Genomic DNA, 5,820 nt, shown 5'->3' with positions numbered 1-5,820 from the left:
CACTCACCTTTACTGGCTCCATCCCCGCCTCTTCGACCTGTTTGTTTCCTCTCCACCTATCCTCTCCTCTATCCATCTTCTATCTGCCTCCCCCTCTCTCCCTCTCTCCCTATTTATTTCAGAACCCCCTTCCCCTCCCCCATTTCTGATGAAGGGTCGAGGCCCGAAACGTCAGCCTTTCTGCTCCTATGATGCTGCTTAGCCTGCTGTGTTCATCCAGCTCTGCACCTTGTTGTCTCGGATTCTCCAGCATCTGCAGTTCCTACTATCTAAGAAAGGAGTTGCTCTTCACTGGGATGAATAGATGTAAAGAATATTACTGGGAAAGAAAGACTGAAACTTTGTTTTCTTCAAGATCTTTCAAAGCTAATATCTATGTATATAAAACTAGTGTTATACATGTGTTGTTTTGTTTGAAAAAAGGCAGCCTAGCGTGATTATGTTCTATAATTAGCCACCATGGTAACAAAATGCAATAAACAAAATTATGATCTATGAAGCCAGGTTTCACTTTGGGAGCTGATTTGTGCATCATGAGCAGTGAGGATCATAAGAGTAGGATGTGGGCATCATTAGCTAAGCCACAATTAACTATCCATTCCTAACTGTCCTGGAGAAAGTTGTAGTGAGACACTTTTTTGAACCACTGCATTCCATTTGGTGTAGGTACACCCATAATGTTGTTAGGGAGGGAGGTTCCAGGATTTCACCCAACTGTGAAGGAAAGGCAATATAATTCCAAGTCAGGATGGTGCGAAGCTTGGAGGGGAACCTGTTGGTGGTATTCCTATGCATCTGCAGCATCATCCTTCTATACAGTAAAAGGTCTCTGGCTTGGAAGAAGCTTTCATAAGTTGTTGCAGTATATCTTGAAGATACTGCAGCCACTGAAGAAGGGAATGAATAGTTAAGCTAGTAGATGGGGTGATAATCAAGTGGGCTGTGCAAACAACCTTACCTCTGGCATTTTAATGGAGAACGATCATTGCTGTAATAACTGAAGATGGTTAGGCCTCGGACACTGTCCTGAGGAACTTCTGCAGTGATGACCTGGGCTGGAATAATATGTCTCTAACCATCTTCCTTTGTTGAAAACAGTGGAGAGTTCCCACCAAACTACTTCTAACTCTAGCCCCAGTTTTCCAAAGGCTGCAGAACACCAGACTTAGTGAAACACTGCCATGAGCAGTCACTCTCATTGGACTGCTGGAATTTAGCCCTTATGCTCATGGTTTGACCAAGGCCATACTGAGGTGTGTAGCTGAATGATCGTTGTGAAATCCAAACTGAGCAGAGTACTGATAAGTTGCATCACCTGATCACACTTAATAACCCCTTTCATCACTTTACTGACAATTGGTGTAGACTGATGGGAAGTTAAGATTTGGATTTGTCCGACTTTATAGCGACGGGGAATACCTGGGCAATTTTCCATTTTGCTGGATAGATTCTATAATTGTAACTGTACTGTATCAGCTGGACTAAAACATCACGGATATCTCCGCAGCACCAATCGCCAATATTACAGCAGGGCGTTACCAACACCAAGGCCTTTCATGTATCCAATGCATTTGGTCATACATTGTTACTATGCAGTGCAAATTAAATCAGCCGAAGACGGACATCCAGGGGCCCAACAGGGAGGCCAAGACACCTCATCCACTTGGCATTTCTGGCTGAAAGTGATTGCAAGTACCTCGGTTCTTGTCTTTTGCACTGATGTATTAGACTTTCTCATCTTGAGGATAGGAATATTCATCATGCTTCCTCCTCTTGAAGGTTGCTTTTCAAGGCGAAATTAGATAGATTATTGATAGATAAGAGAGTCAAGGAATATCTGGAGGCACAGGAAGATGAAGTTGAGACCAGAGCCAGATCAGAAATGATCAGACTGACTGGCAGAACAGGGTCAAAAAGGTCCAATTGGTTACACATGGTCCCAAGTTCTATTTCCTCATGTTCCACCAGTTAGTTGTTTAATTTTCCACAGTTGACAACTGGAAGTTTCAGATCTTTGATACAGAGTCACATAATAATACAGCATGGAAACAATAGGCCCTTTGGCCCAAACTGCTGTATGCTGACCATGCTGCCCATTCAGCTAGTTCCAATTGCTCGCATTTGGTCCATATCCCACTAAACCTTTCTCATCCATGTACCTTTCCAAATGTTTTTTTAAATGTTGCTGTTGTACCCGTCTCAACCACTTTCTCTGGCAGCCTATTTATATGCGCACCACTCTTTGCATGAAGTTGCCTCTCACGTCCTTCTTAAATCTTTCCCCTCTCACCTTAAACCTATGCCCTCTGGTTTTCAATCCCTGGGAAAAAGATGATATGCATTTATCCTATCTATGCCCCTCTGATTTTATACACTTCAATAAGATCATGCCTCATTCTCCTACGTTCCAAGGAATAAAGTCCTATCCTGGCCAACCTCTCCCTATAACCCAGGTCTACTAGTCCTGACAACATCCACGTAAATCTTCTTTGCACACTTGCCAGTTTTTAACTATGTCTTTCCTATAACTGGGTGACCAAAACTGTACACAATGCTCCAAGTGTGGTCTCACTAACTACTTACACAACTGTAGCATAACGTCCCACCTCCTACACTCATTGCCTCAATCGATGAAGGCCAGCATGCTAAATGCCTTCTTCACAATCCTCTGTAAACAGTTTCTCACAAATCAAGAAAATACTATCAACTTTCTCAGATCCAACGTGTCTGACCTAGCACCATCTCACAGTGAAGTACAACTGTGCAGTTTTGCCCACTAACTTAATCAGTCTATGATCCTTTGTAATTTCCTGCTCTCGTATGCACTGTCCACCTTTGGAGGCCCATACTATCTTGGGCTGGTCTACAGAACTCCTGCATCTCTCAGTGCACCTTTTAGAAATCAAAACAAGACTGACAGAAGGTCTCCAGCAGCCAGGATACTGTCCCCACCTTTGCTTCGGAACAGCCACAACAGCGTAATTACATTTCGGTAATCATTTGCCAAATGAAAGGGAGTGATAAAAGTACAGGTGTTACTCAAGATACAATCAGATTTCATGACATTTGAGTTAATAAACAAGAGAAATGCTGGCACAAATGGCTCTTTTCTTACAGTATCCATATCACAGGGCAGCACAGAAAGCAACAGCAAGACATTGTGACCTTAACCTCAAAAGAACTCAGAGGCTCTTTTCAGGGAGACCTAGCAAAGTCAGACTCAAACTGCAGTTAACAGGGATATCTAAACTTGGAGAATAATCTATTAGCACAAACGCTGTCATTTAGAATTTATGCCAGAAGATGTCAGCAGTGTGCTTTATAACTTGTATCTCGTTTATAAAGCATAATGATACTGAATTGAAGTACAAAATTTAAAAATCAAATCTATGACTGGGAGGACATGGAACTTTTCACGTCTTTTCCCCCCCCTTGTCAATAGCCCCTTCTACCAAAAATCCCTGAATTTTGGTGTATCTTATGACATACAGATATCACTGACGGAGAATATCCACAGATCAGGGTATTCCTACATTGGCCCACTATTACTCCATATGTTAATGAACAAGGTGACATTACTCCTTGATCAGGGAATTGTCTCCTGTATTTATTCTCAAGAGAAACTTAGAATTGCACCACTGGGGACTTGTCTGTATACAATTCGCGATGGCTGCACCTCTTCTCATCTTGAAGCACTTGCATTGTAAATTTGTTTTCTTACCCTCCCTTTTAAAATCTTCTTGTGATTTTAAGTCACAAGTTAAAAACTGACAGTTGTTTAAAAGTTTTTGGTTGTTCGTGCACTGACAGTTGTTTAAAAGTTTCTGGTTGTCCGTGCACTGTAAAGTGCAATCCATGGTGCTTGCTAAGCCTGTTTAATCAACACTGCTGTCCAATTAAATTCTGTAGGTGCTTTGCAAATCTCTCTGCAGCAGCATATCTTCATTAAAGTTTCATATTATACATCCACAAACCACACACACATTCCCATTTCCTTTCATCCTTACCATTTCCACTTAAAACGATTAGTACAACTGAATGGAGGAAGTTAACAATCAATCAACCAGACTGCTGAGAGTCTGGAGCACCCATCAGCTGTTTTGACAACGATGGCAGAATTCCTTTCCCAAAGGCCAACAGTGAACCAAAGAGGACATGGCATACTGAAATACAATACATGCACCATCATCTTAAGAAGAGTCTATGGGTTCCATAAAGTGCTGATTTCTACCAAATTAAGACTAAAGTTTTTTTATTAACTGTATTATGCCCTGGAAGCCAGGAATGCAAAATGAACCTTTCGGAAAAATCCTGAAATTTTAATTCTGATTTTAAACTTTGACAAGCCCTTGTGCCAAATTTCACATTGTAAACTTACCAATTCATACATTTGACCATTAATAAAAAGAAATAAAAACAACCGAAAGTCAGATGTTGCTTATCTAATGGGATGTGCTCAACACCTTCGTTAGCTGTTGTTTCATATTACCTCTAATGACTTCATTTTCTTCAACAGCATTTTATGTTCTGAATTCTGGACCTTCTCTTTGAAAAACTCCGCAAAAGTTTTTCTGAAGACGAGCTTCATCTTGTGCTTTTTAGCCATCCTAGAAGGACAAAGACCAGTTATACAAATGCTATAACTTTACAATGACTGCATTGCAAGTAGAAATTATACTGAGAGGAGCTCACCTACTGGCCAAAACAGCAGGCAAAAGGTATTGATAAAGACCTGTATTCTTACAATATGCTTGACTGTTACAGTTCCACTAACACATAAGCACATTTACTAACACACTGAAATGCTCATTTGAACGTTTGTTGTGAGAAGGGAGACTATGAGACAATAAAATTCTCTTTGGAAAATCTGCAATCCAGCCTGAAAGAAGATTCGAATAGCAAGTCCCCTTCTTTTAATACCCCAGAATACATTTATTACTTCAAAAGAGTAGGTGCATTAAATTTAAAAATCATTGCCTAAAATGGAAACAAAAACAAAATGTCACAAGGCTGGATTAGCAATTTATTGTTTCTGTAATATAATTCTTTTAAATTTTGAGGATAAAAACAGTAAAAAGGAAAAACGAAGATTCAAGGCAAATAATATTTTTGAGAACACAAAATTTTCTCAAATGAAAATGAAACTAAAAATTGGCAGTTCCAATGTTTTACTAGCATAGTGTACAAAAAAAAAATCTACTTGAAACACTATGGGTGACATCTTAGCTAGTTAAAGGTAATATTCTAACAACTAAGGCAATACAATCATTGAAAGCTAACGTTTAAGCTTTTGGAGATGTTACTTTCGAGCATTGTAGTGCCTCTATCACTTTGCACCAAAGATATCTAAATTTCCAAATAAAAAGCCATGAGCCAAGATAGGAAATCTATAGTTCTAGTTCCGAATTAGAACTGCTTTCTCAACATTATTATTCAGTCAAATAGCTTACTCTTCAAACAGTGGAAAATAAACAAGGAATTCAGGGACGTTAACGACTCCTTCCAAGTTGAAGTCATATTGACAGCCAAACAGTGGGTATTCTCCCTTCTTTTGAAATGTTACACTGTACAATTCATTTCCAAACGAGTTGGTTTCTGACGCTTCCAGACGTTTTCTGAAGAGGAAAGACAAAGTGAAGTACCACCAATGTCATTAAAAAAAAAAAGCATTCAAACATGGTTAAAACCATCATATTCTCTCAAACTACACAAATACCTAAATGACACAATTTGCATTGTAACTGGAGACAAGGATGGATGTAATAATTCATTAAATTCAGGATTGGAAAGTAACTAACAGAACTGCAATGGTTAGAAACT

The 5,820-nt window shown here is 39.6% G+C and overlaps 1 long non-coding RNA gene across 1 annotated transcript; it reads right to left on the bottom strand.

Moving 5' to 3' along the window:
* Nucleotides 1–3,388: 3,388 nt before the first annotated feature.
* On the bottom strand, nucleotides 3,389–5,609 carry LOC125482569. Its single transcript, XR_007261679.1, has 3 exons — nucleotides 5,451–5,609; nucleotides 4,490–4,607; nucleotides 3,389–4,163 (listed from the first exon to the last, which is right to left on the bottom strand). It is a non-coding gene; the product is annotated as an uncharacterized LOC125482569 (long non-coding RNA).
* Nucleotides 5,610–5,820: the final 211 nt, after the last annotated feature.

This window comes from Rhincodon typus, unplaced genomic scaffold (assembly GCF_021869965.1).
Source record: "Rhincodon typus isolate 14 unplaced genomic scaffold, sRhiTyp1.1 hic_rhity00012680, whole genome shotgun sequence".
Lineage (NCBI taxonomy): Eukaryota > Metazoa > Chordata > Chondrichthyes > Orectolobiformes > Rhincodontidae > Rhincodon > Rhincodon typus.
Note: the sequence above shows the minus strand (reverse complement) of the source record. Positions and strands in the feature narration are given on the sequence as shown.